Source organism: Vombatus ursinus, unplaced genomic scaffold (genome assembly GCF_900497805.2).
Source record: "Vombatus ursinus unplaced genomic scaffold, bare-nosed wombat genome assembly UNPS02009770.1, whole genome shotgun sequence".
In the NCBI taxonomy this organism is placed as follows: Eukaryota; Metazoa; Chordata; class Mammalia; order Diprotodontia; family Vombatidae; genus Vombatus; species Vombatus ursinus.
The window spans coordinates 7,539,686-7,564,280 of record NW_020949548.1 but is presented as its reverse complement, the minus strand read 5'-3'; the positions used below and the strand labels follow the sequence as shown (position 1 = coordinate 7,564,280).

The 24,595-nt window shown below is 35.5% G+C and overlaps 1 protein-coding gene across 1 annotated transcript in view; it reads left to right on the top strand.

The window, feature by feature from the left end:
* The window catches only part of PRMT3 (protein arginine methyltransferase 3), a 146,410-nt gene that overhangs the window by 53,570 nt on the left and 68,245 nt on the right, over positions 1-24,595 (top strand). The gene's annotated exons all lie outside the window — the stretch shown is intronic.

The following is a 24,595-nucleotide window of genomic DNA, read 5'->3' as shown; positions in this document are numbered from 1 at the left end:
TATCAGAATTCAACACATTCTCCAGTGGGAGCTCTTGGTCAGCAGAGTACTTCCCATTGGTAGTCTTTTGGTCCAGAGAGGTGTTTATCTCTTTCTCCTATAGTCACTGTGCAAAATACATTTTACTTTTATTTTCCTTATACTTTTGATCCAGGTTTTCTAAAACCATTAGGAAGAGCCTTGGGATACTGATTCTTGAACTAGTCTGTTCTGCTGTAATGTGACATAGGGGTGCCTTTGCAAGTTTTATAGGAAAAATTGTGTTGGTGAACAACATTCAAAAACTTAGTGACACGTTAAAAAAAAAGCTAGAAACCTAATAAAAATAGTGACATAGTTTTATACACGTTGAATGGTTAATAAATAGTGGTGGCAGTTGAGGCTGTGGGCAAAAGGATGGCTTCGTCTGCTTGCACTGCAGTTTGGAGGCTCAGGGGCTTCAGCCCTGGGAGAAGGAGGGAGAAAAAGTATGTGGACTAGCCCCCCTCTGCATACCACAGCTCTGAGTGTACTGGAAGATATACAGTAAATATGGAACTTTACCTGGAAAAGACCTGACATTGCTTCTGAAAGAGGGCTTTAGAAGGATTGCAGCCTGTGAGTTACTGTAAAGTGGTTCAGTTCCCTGCATTCTCTCTGTGTCTCATGGATGAAATATTGCATAAACATAAGCAAACGTGAAATTCACATTATGCTCAAATTGTTCCCTAATATATCAATTCATATTTTCACATTCACAAATTCATATTTTCAAAACAAGTTTTACAGCACAATTAACTGTACATTTTCTTTCCCTGTCAAGCTCCTTAAACACATTGGCCTACTCCTACAGGTCAGTCAGGGCCCCTTCCTTATCCCATTGACAGGGCTTTCCATATGAACCTAACATTGTTGTAGCTACAGAGTTCCACACTCCTGTATCTGGCCTTCTAGTTTCCCAAAGCTCCCCTTTTTTCACATCTCCCTCCCCATTTCAACCATGAGAACCACTAAGTCATTGTGCTCCAAACTTGCCAAATACCCCAGGCTAGGTCTTACTTAATGTCAGTCTAGTGATTCGGGCTCAGCATTTGAATGCATTGAAACCCTATTGGACCATAAAATGCAATAGAAATAACTTCATGTGTGATAAAGAATTAGAAGGCTACAATTACTTAAAACAGTTATTGCTCTTTTTGCCTGTGCAATCTTCAGAGGTGCAACACTGGATCAAAAAGATGTCCCAGATGACTGCCTATTTTTCTTCAAAGGAAACTATCTCAGCCTGTGTAAAACAAATCCCCTCCTGCTGTACCCAAGGTTCTCTGACTGCAAACATGTTGTTTCACATCAAACTAGTTATTAGAGTGGCTTTCATTATGTGTCTATGTTTGTATTTTTCTGTATTGTGCACTTATCTGGGGAAAGTCTTTGTGTGCTGAAGTGTACTATAAGCTTTTTAAAATCTTGGGCACAGAATGGACCCAAGTGCTGTGCAGTAGTGACTCTGAGTTACAGGATAGATGAAAATTTCATTCCCGATAACACTTTCTAAATCCTTTTCTATTCTTGTGGGCATGCCTTTGTTAGGAGTTTAGGAACTCAACAACAGTTTTGTCCTCTGCAGCCAGATTGAACAAGATCGTTTAAGAATACTTCAGACATTTAAGACCATTACTATATCTCTAGTGATTCTTCTCTTCTAAGCTCAATATCGCCGTTTCTTTAAACTCATTCCCTCACTATTTTGGTTTCTCTGAGAATGCTCCTGTTATCAATGTTCTTTGTAAAGTGTGGTACATAAAACTAGAAGAAAATAGGATGCAGCTGATCTGAATCTAGTACATCAGGGGGCTGTCGCCTCTCTTTGTGGACAGCATACTCCTTAACAAAGTTTAAGCCTTCATTATCTTTTTTGCTGCTATAACACACTGTTGATTCAGTCACCTTGCGGTTAGTGACTATAACTCCCACATCCTTTCCCTATATTTAGCTATTTCTCCCCCATTCTGTATGTTTAGTTGATTTTTTAGCCCAAATGTAAGAAATTGTACTTAGTCGTTTTGAACTTCATCATATTAACTTTGTCCTACCATTTTAACCTTTCAGGACTTTTGTGGATACCAGTTTTGTAATCCAGTGTATTAGATGTGCTTCTCAACTTTGTATCATCTGGGAATTTAATAAGCAGTCATATAGATGAGGCAGCTAAGACAGGCAGAGGTGACTTGCCTAGGGTCACCCAGATAATAAGTGTCTGAGGTCAAATTTGAGCTGTGGTCTTCCTGACTCAAGGTCCAACACTCTTATATGTTATATTACCTGTCTAAATCCAGCCAAACACAAACTGCATCATAGTGCCTCCCTCTTTTTGTTCTTTGTTTCAGTTAAATCCAACTCCATCTGGGGTTTTCTTGGCAAAGATACTGGTGTGGTTTGCTATTTCCTACTCCAGCTTATTTTACAGATGAGGAACTGGGGCAGAATCATTAAGTGACGTTCCTAGGGTCACACAGCTAGTAAGTGTCTGAGGCCAGATTTGAACTTAGGGCTTCTGACTCCAGGCGTGCTCTATCCGCTGTGCCGCCTAGCTGCTCCTTCTTGTTCTAAAGAATCATAAACCATCCCTTTTAAAGTCATTTCTAGAATTTTACTAGGAATTAAATCGTCAAGCCCATGGAATTAATTTAAAATGTCCATCTTTTCTGAAAATTTGGGCAGTATTTCCTCATCTCCAATCCTGTGTCTTCTCTCTGGTTTTTAGATTGCCCAGAGAACTAGAGCACCAGTTCAGTGATCGTATCTAAATAACGTTTCGGTGGCTTGTGATGGAAACTTGAAGTCATTGGGGGAGGGCAACTCTTACTATTTCCTTTTTTGCGTTTTACTTCCTTGTTAACAGTTACAGTTCCATCCTTTCCCATCTGGAGATCATTCTCCTTTGTAGGGAGAACCGAAGTATTTAATAGAGGAATTTCTTGCTATCACCTGCAACTTGTATCTCTCTACCTATTGCCAGGAGTAAATTGAGTGTATGGAGGATTGGTGTTTGCATATAGAATCTCAGAAGGAAAGAAGGTGAGTGTTACTGGTGTTTGAATGTGTAAGTAGGTAGATTATCAAAGTGAATTTTATATTTGATAAGTTCTGAATTTTTTACCACAAAAACTTCTAGTTCTCTTTTGAAGTGATGATATAATCACCGTCTAAACTCAGAGTCCTGTGAGTATGTCTGGATGTATTTGATTTGTGTTTTTAATAGCTCATATCGCATTTCAGCTATTAAACTTACCTTTTAGCTTTACTCCCCATCTATTTACTTAAGTTCACAGTAGGGTATGAATACAAATACAATCAGTTTCTTTTTTTAAGGTATTTGAGCTTGAAATGCATATAATAAATTGTTTCCTTTATGTGTTTTTGAATTAATTCTGACATAATAGAGTCTCTAAGTCAAGTTACATGACACCCAGCTTTAGTCGTGCATTCCAAAATGTGAGATGTGGCAGATTATATTGGAAGTTTCCTTAACTCCATAATTGAAACAATTTTCTTCATAGCATGAACTTGTCATAACTCTGCTTTTCATTTTCTTTTTCTAAATTTTATATTGTATATTAAAGCAGGAGGATAAAGGACTTCCATCTTTAGCCAAAAACTACTCGGTCCCATAACCAATTATTGGTGTTTTTCCCTCTCTCTCCCTTTTTTTCCAGCCTTTGTTTTTCATGATTCCCTTCTGCTAAACCATTCTAATCAGACACTGTGGCACAAAGAAATATGTGATATAATCCTTTACTTCCAGGAGCTTAAAATCTATTGAGACAAAGGCACACATAACTGTACTATCAGGCAGTACACAAATGATACAACTAATAATGGGTAGAAGAGAAAGCTCACATCAATTCTCAATGAATATATTATAGAAAAGGTTGAATTTGAGCTCAGCTTTGATTGGATAAAATAATTATTGTGGGCTGGACTAGGTCTTTCAAGCAAGGGAAATAGCAGGAATAAAGGCATAGAGGCAAGAAAGTACAATATTTGTTTGCAAAAATATAAGTTGAGACTAACCAGTCAGGAAGTTAGAAGTTGTTTTTGTTTATTTGTTTTTAATGATCAGTGGTAAAGCTATAATTCAATTTCAAAAAATAGTAAGTACCTGTTAGGTGCAGAGGACTGTGCTAGGCACTGGAAGAGATATAGATAACAAAGAGTTTATGAGCCAAAGCCCCTGACCTCACGGAGCTCATAATGTAGTAATTTTTGAGCCAAGAAATGACAAAGTAAAGTTTCAGAAAGATTAATATAAACAGCATTTTTAAAATGGAATGGAAGAGGCACATACTAGAGCAGAGGTTTTTTAAGTGGAATCCATGAACTTTTTTCTCTCATATTTTGAGAATTACATTTCTGTGTAATTGGTTTCCTTTGTAATTCTTTGTATTCTATTTCATGTATTTAGAAACATTATTCTGTGAAGGGGTCTGTGGGCTTTACCAGACTTACAAAAAGGTTCATGACACAAAAAATAGTTAAGTTGAGGAGTTATGGAGGAAAGCACATGAGAAATTGGAGGTTTTTGCAAAAGTTTAGGAATGAAGTGATTAGATCTTTGGTGCAGGTATTACCAAACGTGAAAGAACGTGAAAGAAGAATAGATCAGGACTTAGTAATAGATTAGATATTTGGCTCAGGGAAAAGAAAGAATAAACTGTAATTCTTTCAGTTCCTAGCCTGGTTGGAGTCAGCCGGAGTATAAGATTTAAAATACTTTCCCAATCCTCTGCCATACTTTTTATTTTTTTCTCCATTTCACAGTTTACCTTTTTTGAAAAACTATGTAATATATGTAGTCATATGGAAAAAATGTTCTAAATCATTATTGATTAGAGAAATGCAAATTAAAAACAACTTGAGTTCACACCTATCAGATTGGCTAAAATGATAGAAGAAGAAAATGACAAATGTTGGAGAGGATGTGGAAAAATTGGGGTATTAATAACTGTTAGTGCATCTGTGAACTGATCTGCCCATTTTGGAAGACAATCTGGAATTATGCCCAAAGAGTTATAAAATTGTGTATACCCTTTGACCCAGCAATACCACGATTAGGTCTGTTACCCAAAGTGATCAGGGTAAAAGGAAAAGAACCTCTGTGTTCTAACATGTTTATAGCAACTCTCTTCGTGGTGCAAAAGAACTGAAAATTGAGTATCTTTTTTTTTAATTTAGGCAATTGGGGTTAAGTGACTTTCCCAGGGTCACACAGCTAGTGTCAAGTGTTTGGTCCGAGGCAGAATTTGAAGTCAGGTCCTCCTGACTCCAGGGCCAGTGCTCTATCCGCTGCACCACCTAGCTGCCCTTTTTTTTTTTTAATTTTTTTAATTTTTTTTTATTTTTAGGCAATTGGGGTTAAGTAACTTGCCCAGCATCACATAGCTAGTAAGTGTCAAGTGTTTGGTTGGAGGCCAGATTTGAACTCGGGTCCTCCTGACTCCAGGGCCAGTGCTGTATCCACTGCACCACCTAGCTGCCCTCAAAAGAACTGAAAATTGAGGGGATGCCTATCAATTGGGGAATGACTAAACAAGTTGTGGTATGATTGTGATGGAATACTACTATGCTATAAGATAGGATGAACTGTTTGATTTTAGAAAAACCTGGAAAGACTTGCGTGAAATAATGAAAAGTGAAGTGAGCAGAACCAAGAGAAGATTGTATACAGCAACATCGGCATCATTTGAAGAATAATTTGACCAACCAAGTTATTCTGAGTATTATCAATACTCAAATCAACTCTAAAGGACCTATGAAGGAAGATGCTATCCACCTCTAGAGAAAGAACTGATTAATAGAAGTATGCATAGTATGGTTTTACATATGTTTATAAATCTGTATCAAATGGCCTTCTCTGGTACAAGGTGGGGAGGGAAGAAGAGAGACAGTTTGGAACCTGAAATGTAACCAAAAAATTTTTTTAAATAAATAAAAATTTAGAACAGAAAAAACCCTATGTAATAAATTACTATGCATCGTTTTCAAAGCTTCTTTGCTTTTCTGTGCTTCCTTCTGAGTTTTCTTTTGTTCTCTGCTGTGCATTAAAAAATTTTTTTTCACACTCCATAACCTGCACTAGAGAAGGCCATCATTAGACTCTAATAAATATGTATATGTAAAACCATACTATACATGCTTCTGTTAATCTGTTCTTTCTCTGGAGGTAAATAACATCATCCTTCATTGGTTCTTTGTAGTTGATTTGAATATTTGTGATACTCAAAATGACTTAGTCATTCACAGTTGTTCTTAGAACAGTGTTGCTGTTAACTGTATACAGTGTTCTCTTGGTTCTACTCATTCACTCTTCATTATTTCATATAAGTCTTTCCATATTTTTCTAAAGTCATCCAGCTCATTATTTCTTGTAGCATAGTAGTGTTCCGTTACAATTGTATACCACAACTTGTTTAGCCATTACCTAATTGATGGACATCCCCTCAACTTCTAGTTCTTTGCCACAGCAAAGAGAGTTACTATAAATATTTTAGAACACTTGGGGTTTTTTTTTCCCCTTATTCCCTGTTCACCTTGAGAAACAGACCTCATAGTGGTATTGCTAGGTCAAAGGGTATACATAGTTTTATAGTTCTTGGGACATAAGTCCAGATTGCTCTCCAAAATGGTTGGACTAGTTCATAGTTCCACCAACAGTGAATTAGTGTCCCAGTTTTTCTACCTTCCCTCCAACATTTGTTGCCCTCCTCTTCGATCGTTTTAGCCACTCTGATAAGTGTAAAATGTTATCTCAAGATAACTTAATTTGCATTCACTAATCAACAATTATTTAGAGCATTTTTTTTCATAAGACTGTATATAGTTTTGATTCCTCTATCAAAAAAAAAACTGTCTCTTCATATCCTTTGACCATTTATCAATTGGGGAATGATTCGTATTCTTATAAATTTGACACAGTTCTTTATGTATTTGAGATATGAGACTTTTATCTGAAAAACTATCTAAAAATCCTCCCCCCCCATTTCTGTTTTCCTTCTAATCTTGGCTGTTTTGATTTTATTTGTATAAAAACTTTTTAATTTAATGTAATCAAAATTATCCATTTTACGTTTCACAATGCTCTCTGTCTCTGGCTTATTCATTAGTTCTTCTGCTATCCATAAGTCTAATAGGTAATATGTTCATGTTCTTCTAATTTTCATATGATTTCTCCCTTTATATGTAGGTCATATATCCATTTTGATATTATCTTGGTAAATTATAGAAGATATTGTCCTATGCCCAGTTTTTGCCAGACTATTTCAGTTTTCCCAACAATTTTTACCAAATAAACCAAAAGTTTAAATCTTTACATTAGTAAAATACAAGGTTACTATAATCATTTGCTACTGTGTATTGTATGTCTGTATTCCACTGATCCACCTTTCTAGTTCTTAGCCAGTCAGTACCAGATAGTTTTGATAATTATTGCCATATAATATAGTTTAATATATGGTACTGCTAAACCTCCTTCCTTTGCATTTTTTCCTTATTAATTCCTTTGATATTCTTTATCTTTCGTTCTTCCAAATGAATTTTGTTATTATTTTCCTAGGTCAGTAAAATAATTTTTTGGTAATTTAATTGCAATGGTATTGAATAAGTAGATTAGGTTAGGTAGGATTGTCAGTTTTATTATATTGGCTCTGCCCTCCCATGAACAATGAATATTTCTCCAGTTATTTAAATCTGATTTATTTGTATAAAAAGTGTTTTATAATTATCTTCATGTAGTTCCTGGGGTTGGCTTGGCAGGTATACTCCCTGGTATTTTATACTGTCTACAGTTGTTTTAAATGAAGCAACTCTTAACGATCTCTTTTTGCAGGGTTTGGCTGGTGATATATAGAAATGCTGATGATTTATGTCAGTTTATGTTCTGCTTCTCTGCTAGAAATCATTAATTTTTCAACTAACTTTTTTAGTTGAATCTCTAGTATATCTAGTATATTTTCCAAGTATATCATCATGTCATCTGCAAAAAGAGATAGTTTTATTACCTCATTTGCCCATTCTGATTTCCTCCAATTTCTTTTTCTTTTATTGCTATTGCTAGCATTTCTGATACAGTATCGAATAATATTGATGATAATGGGCATCCCTGTTTCACTCTTTATCTTACTGGGAAGGCTCTAGCTTCTCCTCATTACAGATAATACTTGCTGATGGTTTTAGGTATTGCTTCTTATCATTTTAAGGAAAAATCCATTTATATCTATGCTTTCAAGTGTTTTTAATAGGAATGAATGTTGTGTCTTATGAAAAGCTTTTTCTGCATCTATTGATGAAATCATATGATTTCTAAAGCTTTTTTTTATCAATATAATCAATTATGTTAATAGTTTTCCTTATGTTAAACCATCCCTACATTCCTGGTATAATTCCCCCTGTTAATTATTTCCTATTTATACTGTAGATCACTTGTTTTTGCATATTTATTTGCTTGTTGTCTCCCCCATTAGATTGTGAACTCCTCAAGATAGAGACTGACTTTTGCCATTATTTGTATTCCCAGTGCTTAGTACAGGGCCTGGCATAGTAGATGATTAATAAATGCTTGTTGACTGACTTACAGCCAAACAACAAAGAATTCAAAAGAACAAAAGTAAAAAAATGTCATTAAGGAATTGTGTAATAGGAAGAGAAGATGGGCTGTTTAAATGGCAAAAATGAGGGATTTTAGGTGTCTAGTTGATTCCCAGCATGTTGTGTTGACCTGCTGTGGTAAACTTTTGGGTGTATGTAGATGAGAGTCCTCCATGATGGGAAGGTGGAGATAGGTTGCATTTGAATCATTCAAGGGAACTTTTGAATAGATGAGATCACATGTCTGTTTCATTATCTGAATCTGAGCAAAGAATGAGAAAAAGGACAAAGATTGAAGGTACCAGAAGCAGGACCTGGTTATTTGTGAGTGGAAGGAATAGGATGGGTTCGAATTTCTCATGTGCATGTTTGATACTGAAACATTTAGGTAGAAATTCCTGCAGGCAATCACCAATCATGTCATAGCTTATTTATAAAATGTTTCAAGGTTTGGAAAGTGCTTTAGTTGTATCGTCTCATTTATTTTTCAGTCCTCTCTTGGTAGGTGTTATTATCATCCCCATTTTACAAACGAGGAAGTTGAAGAGCTGTAACTCAAAGGGAAGTTTGGGCTAGAAATAAAGGTTTGAGTCATCCAGATGAATAAATGAAGAAAAAAATTCATAAAGTGCTCACTGTATTCCAGGCACTGACCTAAGCTTTGGGAATACAGTGATAAGCAAATAAGACAGATCCTTGAGAAAATAATATATCCAGGGGAGTAGTAAGCAGGGAGGAGAGTTTTTTGACATAAAAGTCAGAGTATATGATGATTAGTGTCATGGGGCAGTTGATTGTCATGTCCTTCCCAGGAACATTAGTGTTCTTAGAGATAGAGTTGGGAAAGGGTAGAGAAAGTGATTTAGTGGTGGACTTGACATTAGGCAAGATAAAATGAAGTTTACCAATCAGAGCCTCCACAGTCTCAGAGTTGGTACCTTCATTTTAATCAGAGCCTATAATATGGAGATAGATGACTGGAAGTATCACAATGGATCTGAGACTAGGCAGGATAAAGTGACATCACCAATCAAACCAAAGGTCACAGAGTGGGGTCTTCAACTTTGGAATGAGGTAGGAACTGGAAGGCAGGCAGCGTGGTATAGAAATGAAAGCTGAAAGGGGCAGGTAAGTGGTGCAATGGATAGAGCACCCGCCCTGGAGTCAGGAGGACCTGAGTCCAAATCTGGCCTCGGACACATAACACTCACTAGCTGTGTGACTCTGGGCAAGTCACTTTAACCCCAACTGCCTCACCAGAAAACAAAAAAACACATAAAAAACGAAATGAAAGCTGAAGTTTTAAAAATGGATGAGAGATAAAGTGGACAATTTCAGAGCAAACTGGAAAGATTACTACAGGTTGATGTGAGCAAAATAAGAACAATATATACGGCGAAAATTTTATGAGCAAAAAAACTTTGAAGGACTTTAGAACTCTGGTCAATGCCGTGATAAAGCACAGGACTGAAGAATGAAACATGCCGCTCAACGCCTGACAGAGAGGTAATGAATTTAAAAATGAACAAAGACACATATATTTTTGGATATGGCTAATGTGAGAATTTGTTTTGCCAGACTGTGCAGCTATATGATGAGGGCTTTGGGGTTTGGTTTTCTTTACTTAATATTCTCAATGTGGGTTAGGGGTGGGGGATAGTAAAAGAGAGAGATTAATTCTTTTTGATGCTTGCTAATTTAAAAAAGAAAAAAAAGTGAATGAGCTTTCTCTAAGGGAGTAAGTAAAGCCAAAAGTGAAATGGACTGCGTTTGGATATGATGGGTTTCACTTTCTGTTGTTGGAGAGCTTTAAGAAAAGACTGAATATTGAAGTGGGTATTCTTTTTCAGGGAAGAGTTACACTAGATGGTCACAGAGGTCCCTTCCAACTCTGTACTTCTGTGATTTCTGAATTATATTGTAATGTGAATAATGAGCTCCTTTTTTAAAAAAAAAATTATTTTGTTAAATATTATTTAACCATTTTGTTAAATAACAATTTGTTAAATTTGTTAAATATTATTTTGTTAAATATTTGTTAAATGTGTAAAAAAATTTTAACAATCATTTTTTAAAAATTTTGAGTTCCAAATTCTGTCTCTCCCAACCCTCCCCCTTCCTTGAGAAGGCAAGCAGTTTGATATCTATTATATATATGAAGACATGCAAAACTTTTCCATATTAGCTGTATTATAAAAGAAAATACCAACAAAATAAAACTAAAAATAAAGAAAAAAATTTTTTTAAGTATGCTTCAGTCTGCTTTTAGAGTTTATCATTTTTCCCTCTAGAAGTACATAGCATTTTTCATCATGGGTCCTTTGGAATTGTCTTAGATCATTGTAATGCTTAGAGTAGCTAAGTCTTTCATAGTTGATTGTCCTTAACAATGTTGATGTTATTGTGTACAGTGTTCACTTCACTTTGCTTCAGTTCATATAAGCCTTCTCAGGTTTTTCTGAAAACATCCTGTTTGTCAAATAATGAGCTCCTAATTTATTTCTGTTTTATGAATAGTGTTTTTGCTCCTCAGCTTTTTTAAAGCAAGTCCCACCTATATTTTTAAAATTCACACTGTTTTTTCACAAATGTTTCTTTACGGGAGAGAGTGCTTTCGGCAGATTGCAGAAGTATACTGCAGTGAAGGATCTTATTGCTTACCATTGAGGTTCAAATCACTCAGCCTGAGTGAATTATATCACAAGCTACAGAGAGACATTTGCAATTATGATTGTTTAGTAACTATTATTGATAGTTTTCAGATGGCAGAGAATGGGAAATGTGTGGCAGTCTAGGAGATGGGCAAATATCATTCTGGTTTTCCAAAAAAGTAGTGTTTGTAAACTAAAGACCAATTATCTCTCTCCCCAATTCCTTGACAACATTCTAGATCGAATTTTCAAAATGTATTATTTGTGGGTACTTGGAAAATGATTACTAGACAAAGGCCTATATTTGCTAAGAACAAGAAGTCATACCAAACTTTACTTAGTCTTCTTCTTTGTAAGGGTTTATTGGACTTATAGGTTAGAGGAGTGCTGTAGACATAATGTTAAAATTTTAACTGGGTACTTGACAAAGACTCAGTATATTTTTGTGGAAACAGTATAGTATATGTTGCATAGTACACAAAAATTAACCATTTGTTGAGTCTCAGAGGAAAACAGAATGTTGAGGTGACTAAAAAGCTATTGTTATTTGAGAAATAGTTGAATGAACTGGGGATTTTTAGGCTAGAGAATAGAAGACTTAGGAAGAGAAGGTTATGGCTGTCTTCAAAGGTTTGAAGTCTTGTAATGAAGAAGAAAGATTAAATTTGTTCTGAGTAGCTCCATAAGGGAGAACTAGGTCTGGTGAGTGAAAGGTGCAAGGTATTCAACATAAGGAAAAAAATTCTAACAATTAGAACTTCGGAAAATAGATTAGTCAACTTTGTACAGTAGTGAGCTGCCTTTCACTAATAATATTTAAACTGTTTTCAAAAACCAGTTTGGGGGATGTAGAAATTTGAGAATTTACACAGTATGTTCAGTGTTCCTAGGCTTCTCCCTGCAACAAAAAGTCTTCTTTTCAAAACTAGTGTTCTGCTTGTAATTCCCTGTGACTGTGAATTATAGAATCCACAGTTTCAGAAGAAATAGACTTTTAAGTTACTGAAAAGGCACTGAAAATGTGAATGGCTGGTATAAATAGTTTCCACTTTATGTGTACAAGTGATAACTCACAAAAAGGATACCATTAAGAACGTATATGAAAGGAGCTAATTTAGTCATGTAAAGAAAGTAAAGGATAGCAAATGGGAAGCCTAGATGTTGGATTGGTATCTATTAACTATTAAAAAGATCAGAGGAAGAAGACTTTCTCTCACCCCAATCTCATTGGGTAGCTCCTTTATGAAGAATTTGTAGGAATGTTTGGAAAAGAGTCTTTAAAAGATAGAACAGAGAAAAATCATTATTCAATGAACTTTCTGATCATAAGTATCAGACAAAGCATAAATCAGGGATGTATGCTTGTTAAAAGTGTTTGCCAGTGTGATGAAAGAGGTCTAGTGTAGAGACCATGTTGAAGAGGAATTCCCCATGAAGGGCAAGGTTCTTCAGATACTGCTGATTGCACATGACATTTTATTGGTTGCACCAAGCCCTGTAATATTGCAGAGCTTTTTGGAAGAGCTCCATAAGCACTGTAACATTTAACTTGACCATCCACAAGAGAAGGAAAAGTATATGGAGAATACCTTGAACCCAGATTATAATATGTGATTGGATAAACAACTTATAGAACTCAAACATCAGTATGGGACAGACAGTACAAATGGATAACAAGTTGGGACTAGAATTAAATAGAAATGTGGGTTGGGTTGTCTTCAGGAAATTTGCCGTGCACCTTTAAGGACCCTAAATTTCCCATGGAAAGAAAGTCCCATCTTCTAGAATACCAGTATTCTACCAGTGTTGTTATAGAGCTGCAAAATATGGAAAAATTGGGGAAATTTTGGGGAAAATTCAAAAGGAATATGACATAGAGGGCAGTGGAGAGGCACATGGTGAGTATGAGCAGCACCAACATATGTTAGACAAGGAATGTCGAGACTATCATCGGGTATGACAGAAAAAGAAAATGGACTGGTTATGTGGCATAGCAAAAAAAGACCAGAGGAAAAGGAAACCCCCAGCATATCAATAGGCCCTCAGTGGCGAATTTATTGTCAAACATGGACAAAAAGTTGCACAGGATTGGCAGGCAGAGAAATGGGTTGCAATCTCTGTTATTGGAGGAAACATCCAAACTGCTGAGATCAGAGATACGTATTAGTATTAAGTATCTATAAACATCACACAGAATAAAAATGCATGAGTGGGTTGTTATCAGCACCAGTAGGGGGAAATGCTAACTTTGGTAAGATCATAGATCCATCACATTTTTTATATGTGTGATGATAGTTACTTTTTAAATGTGTGGTGTTTTATCCATGTAAGATCTATAAATTGAGCTTCAAATATGATTAATGTTATTTATAATTGGTAAATACATAGTTTTCCTGAACTGGGTCTTTGCTCTGAAGATCTTAGAGTTTAACAATTAAAGCACCATTGGAACTGTGTATATAGCTCATTACCTTTAGGAAGAACATCTTTTAGAATCCCTCCCCCCCCATCCTCCATATTTTCCCTTGCCTTTGCATTAGAAAATAAAGTTATTATTCATAATTAACTTGTTTTCTTGCTCATTTTTTATCAAATAGCACTGCAAAAGATATTTCAAAAGGAAATCCATTGAGTGGTTAAACGTTGTCGGTTATCTTAGATCTAGTTCTTGAATTTCTTAATTATTTGGCTTAAAGAATATCTGAGTCAATGTACAGAGAAATTACAAGATAAAATATAACCCAGTAAATTAGATGAGTGAATAGAAACTAAATTTTGAGTAAAAATGTGAAATATTCATATAGGCAGATCAGATTATAAAATGCCTACTTTGTAATTTTAAGTTACGTAATTTTTATGTTCATCACCTGTGAGTTTGACAACAAGTGATGTGATTTGCCTGGGGCTACAGACCTGCTGTGTATCAGAAGCAGGACTTAAACTCATGTATCCTTGACTCTCAGGCTGCCTCTCAATAAACTGCAGGGTTCACAAATTAGTATTGGGTTTGTAGGCTTTTTTTTTTTCTCCAATTAATTATTGTAAGTAACATGTGTTTCCTGATCATGGAATATTGATCTAAGTACCAGTTAGACTTTGAAATATTAGTCTTATGTATGAACCATTTTGGGGTCAAGTCAATATTTGTCTTTTGGAAATAATCTCAGTAAATCACTTATTTGAATATAAAAAGAAGTAAGTAGAGTAAATCATGATGCCAAAAGAAGCAACTTATTCCATAGACGTGAAAGTTTTCCACATCATTCATATGTCTCATTGAAGAATATTTGGGAAAGATGGACATCCATCCTTCCTTTGCCACCTTCCTTTTCTTTCCTTTCTTTCCTTTTCTCTCATTTCTGCCAGTAATAAGACTGCTGGACATGTATAATCTACTCCCAGATTTAGTGCAATATGTTCCCTTCCCAGTAATTAATTCTAAAGATGTAAATCCAAGATTTTTCTAAAAATGTAAAGGTTGCTTATTTGGAAGGAAGAATAACCCTAGAGCATTATGGGGGGAAATGTCAGGTATAATTCTCTTTCCAGATGGCACCCTTACAGGTGAAGCAGCAGCCTGTGAAATTACATTCTAAATTATACTACAGATGAGCATGGCACACAAGAGCAAAGCTTCCTGATATCAGTAATAAATGACTTGATTCAGAAACAAGGACATTTCCCAGTAACTTAAAGGATGTTATATCATGTGGGGAGAATATAGTACTATGATAAAATCAGGTGTAGAAAAGTGGAAAGTTGAGAGAAAGGACAATGCCCTTTAGCATGGCCTGTAAGAGGCCTTTGGCCTGTTCATATTTTTTTATTAGGTGTGTTAATTTATCTTCCAGTAATGTCATTTAGACTGGTTTTGTATATATTGTAGTATGTGTGTTAATTTTTAAATCTAGCCTTACACAGGAGAAATTCTCTATTCAATTAAACCAAAAGCAAATTGTCGACTAAGCCATGTCTTTCTCAATCTTTAACGAAAAAATTTACCTTTCATATCATTGTAAATCCAAACCTTACTATATTCTTCAGGAAAATGTTAATTTATAAACATTTGTAGTTTTAGTTGCAAATGTTTTAGTATTCAGTTTTCAGTAGAATCTAATTTCAGTTTTGTGCCATTTTTGTAAGGATATTACATTCTTTTATGCTTATAAAGTATACACAAAGATAAATATTGATGTAAATGAAAACAAATTACATAAAAACCCAAATGTAGGTAGAAAATAAGAATATGCATTAAAATTGATAGTCCATCAGCTCTGGAGCAATAGGATAGAAAACGTCCCCAAGATTTTTCTTGGTGGGTAAACTGTTTAAATTAGAAACATGCTGGGCAAAATATTTGATTCACTTTAAAGGAAGTCATTACTTTGATAAAATTATTTTGTTTAGTCCTTTAAAATGCTTTCTTATTCATGAAAGGATATGTAGTGGTTTAAGTTTTTTGGGAATGTGTGTAAAAGGATTTTTTGTTATGTTTTGTTTTTGCTCCTGACCTGGGAAAATAATTCAAGAGAAGTTCCTAATATATAGAGAGCTGGCCTTGGAGTCTGGAAGATCTGCTGAGCTGACATATGCTAGATGTATGACTATATTCAATTTACTTAACTTCTCAGTGCCCTCAGGCAATTTTCTAAGACTTTTAGTTAGTCTTAAGTTTCTAGTCTGGATCCTTGTAGGGAGATATCACACAGTGAATTCTATATGCAGATAAAAATCGCAAATCTAGACCAAATTTGTAAAAAATGAAAAAACCTATTAAACCAGTATGTTTTAAAAATTGTTCATAAAGGATTTGGATTAATAGTAAATACCCTTTAAGATAATTCTAATTTTATACATTAATTATTGGCTAATTAATGACTTTTCTTTAAATGTTTGCATATGTTGATATGGGAAGCTACTTTTACATATTCCCAAAGATATGTGTGATTTTTTGCATGCGCATAATATTCAGTAAATGTAGTTTAACTAATTTGGAAGAGCAAAGATGTAAGACCTTTTTCTGATTAGTGTAGTCTGTAGTGAAGTTGACTTTAATAATAAACCTTTGAAATTATTCTTATTTAAAACTTGTCTTTTCCAGTGATAGCTTTTTGAGCATTTTATCCTTTTTCTTTTGTTTTAGCATAAAACAAGCTAGGAGAAAAAATTTTTTTCTAGCCTTTTCAGGTGTTTTACTAGCCTACAATACTAAGAGGAATGGAGTTCCTAACTCTGTCAGCATAAATTAGTGTCCACTCTAAGCAGATGGGTAGATGGTTATTTATTTGTAAGCCATTTTCTATAGGAAGCTCTGCAACAGTTAATAGTAAGGTGAATTACTTGAATGACAAGAGACTAATGATGATTGCATACACAAATGACATTAATGAGAATCAAAGGAATTTTGTAAAGTTAGTAAAATGTTCTATTCAGAGAAGCAAAAGGCACTAACAAAGGTGAGGAGAGTAAAGGGGAAAAGATAGTCAAATTTTTGTAGTGTTTACAAATATATAAAAGATTCTTAGAGTCCTTTTCTTTTAAAGTTTTGTGATTATTAACTTTTAAATAAGCATTTTTTCTCATGAAATTATGTTGATGGCAATAAGTTTTGTATATAACTTCATTAAGAAAGCTGTATTTTTTGTCAATTTCGTTTGCATTTATCTTTCGTCTTTTATGAAGCATGTGTATTCTCAGTGTAAGATTAAATACTTGTTTCCATACTCTTAACAAATAGCTTTCTTGTCTTGTAAGATAATGGTTTCTAGCACAAAACAAATGCCTTGCATGAAGCAAATTACGTTTTCTTTGAAGTACAATTATTATAATTTTTCTACAGATGCCTGGTACACAGAGTAGGTACTATTTTTTTTGATTGTGCAAAGAAAAGGCTAAGATGTCCCTTATTCTAGAGTAGTTAAATTTGGATAATATTCTTAGCAATTTAATGAGGTCCAATTAACAGCTACAATTCATGTAACTACAAGATTTCTAAGACATTGGTGCACTTTTATAATGTATTTGAGTCATATGGTGGTGATGCATTTTTTTCTTTACATGTGCTGTCATTTGTTATTCTTTCTAGTCTAGAACTTATCGGTCTGAAATATGGGTTACCCAGAAGTGATATAGTCTTGGAAACATTCTAAGCTGTGTAATAAAAGTTATTCAATATTTATTGATTATTTTTTAGAGAAAATACTGTGTTAGTCTGGGATGGTATATAATGAGGTTTTTCATGGTCTGATGACATAACCCAATTGTTTTGCTTTCGTGGAATTTATAGTCTAGTAGGTGTGTAATAGCTAACCAAATTACTTACTTTATTAGAATACCAGGCTTGGAATCAGGAAGACCTGAGTTCAAATGCAGCTTCAGTGATCCTGGGCAAGTTACTTAACCTCTGTTTGCCTCAGTTTCCTCATCTGTAAAGTGGGGGATAATAATAACAGCCACCTCCCAGAGTTTTTGTGAGGATCAAATGAGATAGTAATTGTAAAATGCTTGCATAGTATCTGACATATCTGACACATAGCAAGTACTTTTATTGTTGTTTAGTCATTTACAGTCATGTCCAACTCTTCACAACTCTTTTTTGGGGGGGTTTCTTGATAAAGATACTGGGGTTTGCTATTTCCTTCTCTAGCTCATTTTACATTTAAGCTCATTTCAGATTTGAACTCAGGTCTTCTTGACTCTTGGCCCAGCACTCTATCCACTGTGCCACCTAGCTGACCCATAGTAAATACTTTATGTTAGCTATTGTTATTTATTATTATTATTATTATCATTATTAGCTATTTTGCAAATTATAACGCATCCAAACCCTAGTGAATCTTTGAATTGCTGTGGCCAAAGAATTCTATCTGCCAGTAGCCACCCTCATGATAATGAGTTTCTTTAAACTTAGCTGGACTGATCCTTTGATGACTTACAGTCTATCATTGGGCCTTTATTGAAAACATTTCCAGTTTGGTAGAGCCTGCTAGAGTTTGCAGTACACTAGAACAATCTTAAAGAACCTAATGTTACCTCCATGCCATAATAAGACATTGGCATAGAACTATATATGGATACAGAAATAACTAGAATAGAAAATAATATAAAGGTAGTTAAGAAAGGTGCAAGCAGAATTCTAGGAAAGGTCTTGTTAAATCTGAGAAGACTTTGTGGAAAGTAACATTTCAGTTAGGACTTTGACAGAAAGGCAGGAATTGAAGTATAGAAAAGGAGGCAGGGTGGCCCTTCTTGAGCCTAGTCAACAGACTGAGCAAAGGAAGAGAGACAAAAAGAACAAGATGCATTTAAGAGCAGACGAGTGCTACATGGCTGCAGTATAAACTATGGAAGGAGTAACTTGATGTGACATTAGAAAAGGTGCTAGATTGTGGAGGCCCTCTGTGGGCTGGAGGAATAGGATCTTTAAAGGGTTTTGAGCAGAGAATGACCTTAGCTATTAATAAAGAAGATTAATTTGGCAGCAGTGTGGAGGATAGGGAGAGAGCTAAGGGAAGACCTCCGCGGCAGTATTATAATAGTTCAGGGAAGCATAAATGAAGGCATGCACTAGGGTGATTATTATGAGAGTAGATGAGAGGGAGAAGGATTCGATAATAGATTACAGGAAAAAAATCAGTAGCACTTGGAGGCTGGTTGACTATGAGAGGGAATAGTCAAGGATGACACCAAGGTACTGTGTGACTAGTGGTGTCATTGAAAGAAATGGTAAAAATCAGAAGAATAAGGAGATTTTAATAAAAAGATCGTATACTGGGTGGAGCTAAGATGGCAGAAGAGAAGGAAGAAATGCAGTTCCCATCCACCACCCCTCCAGATAGGTCTGTAAAATGCATCAGACTGAATCCTAATGGAGAAATCCATAAAAAGTGGATCTTTCATACAGCCCAGGTTGGCATAGGGAGACAGATAAAGAGGTCTGCAAACACTTGGAACAGTGTTGGGGCATGGGCACAGCATGTGGAGCCCTCTGGCTCTTAAGTAGAGGCTACATACAGCACAAAAGGAGGTCCCAGACCTGCACTGGAGCCCACAGCACAGTACTGCAATGGGGACAGGTGCCAACTGGCAGTCCCAGCTTACAGATCCAGGGCAGGGTGAAAAGGGGACCTGCACACACAGTGTAGGGAGGCCTTGGACGGTCTAAAGAAAGGAGGAAGTTTAGAAGCTAGCAGAAGCAGGAGCAGTGGTGTGGCCCAGACCTGAAGTTGAGTGTAGGGTCTCACTTCTTGCATCTGGCTCAGCCTGCTATAATAATGAATAATGAGGGCAGGAAATTCAAGCCTATAATTCTGCTGCTCTGAACCAACAGAGCTTTCCAGCTGACTGATAGGTGCTGAGTTGAGCAGTAGTGCATTCTTGCATGGATCCAAATGAAGATTAGATATGACATCAAACTTGCAGAGCTCAGATTGGGGGGAGGGAGGGCAGTAATTAGACTCTGCCCTGGATCAGACCCCTCTGGGAAGCATTGAAAGCTTGCAAGTCCCCAGCCTATACCTGAAATACTAGAATAACACAACCCTTATTTCTCTAAGAGCAAAAGGACCAGCCCAGACTCTCCCTCCAGAAATGCCTCAGGGACCAGCCTTAACATCAAGACTGAAATCAGAAGGAAGGCTAGAAGAATTAACAAATAAAGAAATTATACCATTAATGAGTTGTTATGGTGGCAGGGATACAAATACATAAGAGAATGACTCCAAAACTTCTAAAAGCAATACCTTACAGAAAAACACTGCTTGGGCACAAACTCATCTAAAATTCCTAGACAAGATCAAGCAAGACTTCTAAAGTGTTTTTTATAAATGAAATGAGAGTGCTTGAGGAAAAAATTGGAAAAGAAATGAGAGTCATATGTCAGGGGAAGGAGTATTTAGAATGTACACCATCTTGGGATGGGGGGAGGAGAGAGATGAGAAAATTTAAAACTCAAGATCTTGTGGAAGTGAATGTTGAAACCCAAAAATAAAAAAAGAAAATTAGAAAGAGAATTAACAGCTGTACACAAGAAGTACAAAACCTTGGACAAGCTATAAACTTCCTGGAAACATGAAAGGACCAAATACTAGTCATTTACTTCATGAGACATAAAGAACTATTAAAATCAAAAGGCTGAAAAAATGGAAAAACATAAAGTATTTCAAAGTAAAATCAACTGACTTGGAAAACAGATCAAAGAGAAAACATTTAAAAATTATTGGACTTCTGAAGACCGTGACCAAAAAAAGACATCAGGTCTCAAGAAATCTTAAAAGAAAACTGCTCACATTTCTTAGAACCAGGGGGCAAAGTGGAAATAGGAAGAATCTACTGATTACCTCCTGAAAGGAAATCCCAAAATGAAGACTCCAGGAACATCACAACCAAAAGCCAGAGCTTCCAGGTTAAAAAAAAAAAAATACAACAGGTAGCCAGAAAAAAAGAGTTCAAGAACGGATAAGCCACAGTCAGGATCACACATAATTTAGCAGATACCATTCCGCAAGGTGAAGGGTCTGGGCTCATAGCCAAGAATAACTTTCCCAGCAAAACTGAGTATAATGCTGCAGGGGAAAAATGGACCTTTAATTAAATGGAGGGATTCTAAGCATTGCTGATGAAAAAGTTAGAGCTGTGGAGAAACTTTGAAGTTCAAACTCAGGAGTGAAGGTGAAAAGGTGAAAAAGGTGAATGTGAATAAGCAATGATAAAGGACTAAACAAAATAAACTGCTTACATTCTGCTTTATTTGACCTGTCGTGGCTCAAGTTAAATACCTGGGCTCAGGATTTCTGGAAATTGGTACCCAGCAGATGATATAGTCATAAACTTCTTTTGTTATGTGACACAGCAAAGTATTTACACACACTGTGCCATTATACAGACCAATGTTTGTCTCCCCACATGCAAGAAACTTACCAGGTGGAGTTTGAGGGAGATGTGTTGCGGAGGTGTGCATAGTTAGTGTTTAGGTGGCAAGATTGTATGCCCTGATAATGGACATGCTTGAAAGCAGGTAATTGATGCCAGATGTAGGAAGGGGCATTGCTAATAAAACTTAGATGTGGTAGAAAAGTTTTTAGGGTCACTTATCAGCACTGGGCTTAGGTGAAGCTTGGGTAGGGGGAGTTTATCAGGAGCCTTGCAATAGGTCCAGAGTTCTTCTGGTCAAAAAGCTGCAAGCCTTATCCACCTGACACAGAGTTTATAGTGGAAAAGCCTAAGTCTGTTTGCCTTTGTACTTCCCTGGGTATTAGCATCACTTAGCCCGAGGGACTCCATATTGGAGTCCTGTCTTTATAATAGGACATTAAACAATAATCATAACATCAAAAATTGGAAGTTTGAAATGATCACACATTCAGGTATGGGGACATGATACATGTGTCTCCTCTGAACCCCGTCATTATCAGGGTCTATAAAGGGGTCTAATCAGGCAGTACTTGGAAGTGGTTCTGTTATGTTTTGAAGATCTTAAGAATGGAAAGAGAGGGGAAGAGGAGTAAATGGGATGTGGAGGAAAAAGGGAAAGGAAGGTTAGGGAAAATTATCTCACATAATTAGGTAAGGATCTATACGAACAAGGAAGAAGGAGGGGGGAGCAGCTGATACCTCACTCTCACCTGAACTGGTGAAAAAGAGGAAGAAAGTCTAGACACAGACACATAGTTGAGCACAAAAATCCATTTCACTCAAGATTATAAAAGGAAGCAAAGGGGAGAAGCAGGGAAGGAGAATTAGAGGAAGGGAAAATTAAAGGAAGGATTAGTCCTAAGCAAACAAACTGTAAGGATGTAACAGAAATATTTATAATTCTTTTTGAGGTGGCAGAGAATCTGAGGAATGCCCATAAATTGGACAAGGAACAAATTACTGTGTTTAAATTTGATAGAATACTATTGTGCTGAGCTCTTATCAGTGTAATGACCAACCAGGATTCCAGAGACTAATGTTAAAACATGCTACCCACCTCCTCCTAGAGAAATGAAGGACTCAATTCAGAATGAGACAATTTTTTTTTTGACCTAGTGTGGAAATTTGTTTTGATTGACTAAAAACAGTAATAGCTAACATTTATCTAATACTTGCTATGTACTAGTCACTGTGCTTTCCAATAATGATTTCATTTGAACCTCACACCAATCCTGGGAGGTAGGTGCTATTATTATCCCCATTTGATAGATGAGAAACCTGTTACAAACAGAAGGTAAGTGATTTGCCCAGTGTCACACAGCTAGTAAGTGTCTAAGGTTGGATTTGAACATGAATCTTCTTAACTCCAGGCCTAGTGCTCTATCCACTGAGCCTATACCTGTTTGTAATGAATTTTGTTTTTCTCATATTTTTGGGTGAAGAGGTTGGAGTGAGGAGGTGAGAAAGGCAGATCTTGGCTGATTAAAACAAAACATTTTTTGTGTGTAAAGTTTTTATTCATTTTAAACTTAAATACAAAATGAGAAAAGGAAAAAAAAAAGAACTTTCCATGAATACCGCAAAACATGAGAAGATTCAATATAAAACAATAAATTTCCATTTCAAGAAAACCCATGTAATAAATACTACACATTTTCAAAGCTACCCAGTTTTTCTTTGCTTCCTTCTAGGTTTTCTTTTGTTTTCTGCTGTGTACTTTTTACTTTACTTTTTTTTTCTCCCTTCCCTTCTCCCCCCACCCCCAAAAGAAGGTTATAATTAAACACAGATATGTGTGTGTATAGACACACACACACACACATACATATACATATCCACACACACAGGTATCTATAAACATACACACATATAGATATATACATATACACAAATATACAGATGTGCAAGAGTATATTCTGCATATTTCTAGTTGTCATTTCTTTCTCCAGAAGTGGATAGCATCTTCCTTCTTAGGTCCAAATCTTTCTATGTTTTTTTAAATCAACCAGCTCATCATTTCTTATATCACAGAAGTAGTCTATAACAATCATATACTGACTGAGAGGTTGTCTATGAAAGTTTTTCCTCCAATTTTCTGCTTTCCTTCTGATCTTGGCTACATTGGTTTTATTTATACAAGAAAATTTTAATTTTAAATAAAATTATCCATTTTACACTTTAACAATTCTCTCACTTTAAAATATAGTTTAAGGTCTGGTACTGCTGATTATTCCTTTACATTTTTTCCCCTTAGTTTCTTTGAAGTTCTTGACCTTTTCTTCCAAATGAATTTTGTTACTATTTTTCCTAACTCAGTAAAATAATTTTTTTTAGTAATTTAATTGGGATGAGTACATAGATTAAATAGATTAGTTAGGTAAACTTGTCATTTTTTATTATATTGACTTTACCTCCCCATGAACAATAAATATTACTCCACTTATTTAAATCTGACCTTATTTGTGTGAGAAATATTTTATATTTATGTTCATGTAGTTCATGTGTCTGTTTTGGTAGGTATGCTCTCAGATATTTTATACTGTGTCATTATTTTAAATGGTCTAAAACCATTGCTCTATTCAATATTGAGTAGCACATGGTGTAGTTTCCCTGTTTTTCTCTTTTAACTGAAATTATTTTTAGCTTTAACTTTAAGATCATGATTACTATCTCTGCTTTTTTTTTTTACTTTATAAATTCTATTCCAGCCCTTTATTTTATCTTTGTGTGTATCTCTCATTTTTATTGTGTTTTCTGAAACACAAAATTGTTGAATTCACATTTTTAATCTGCTATCCATTTCCATTTTGGGTTAATTCATCCCATTCACATTTTAGACTATAATTACTTGTTGTATATTTCCCTCCTTCCTATTTTTCCTCACTATCCTTCTTTCCCTATTTACTGTATCCCTCCTCACTCCTCTAATTTACTTACTGCTACCTTGCCCCCCATTCCTTAATCTACCTACCCCTTTAAGAGTCTGTCCCTTATCCTCTACCCCACCCTCCACCTTAATCTACCTGTCTTTCTAAGAGTGCATACCCTTATAAAAATCCATCCCTTATTCTACCCCCATCCCTTTTATTTCTTTCTAAAGCTAAAAAGACTTTTATACTCTCCTAAACATATATGTTGTTCCCTCTTTAGCCCATTTCCGATGAGATAAAATATATATATATAAAAGATCACATAGTGAGTGTTAGACAAATTGAGTTTAAGGTGTTAGTGATACTGAGAAGGCCTTTTTGGAGGCAACTGGGAATGAAGAATATCATGTGAGGTCAAGGTTAAAAATAGGGATTTGGGACTTAACTGTATTGGAGTGATATATTGGGGGTAAATGAGATTCACAAATGAGGTAATATGCAGAAGAGACCTACAGACAGACTTTGGACAACACACATTTT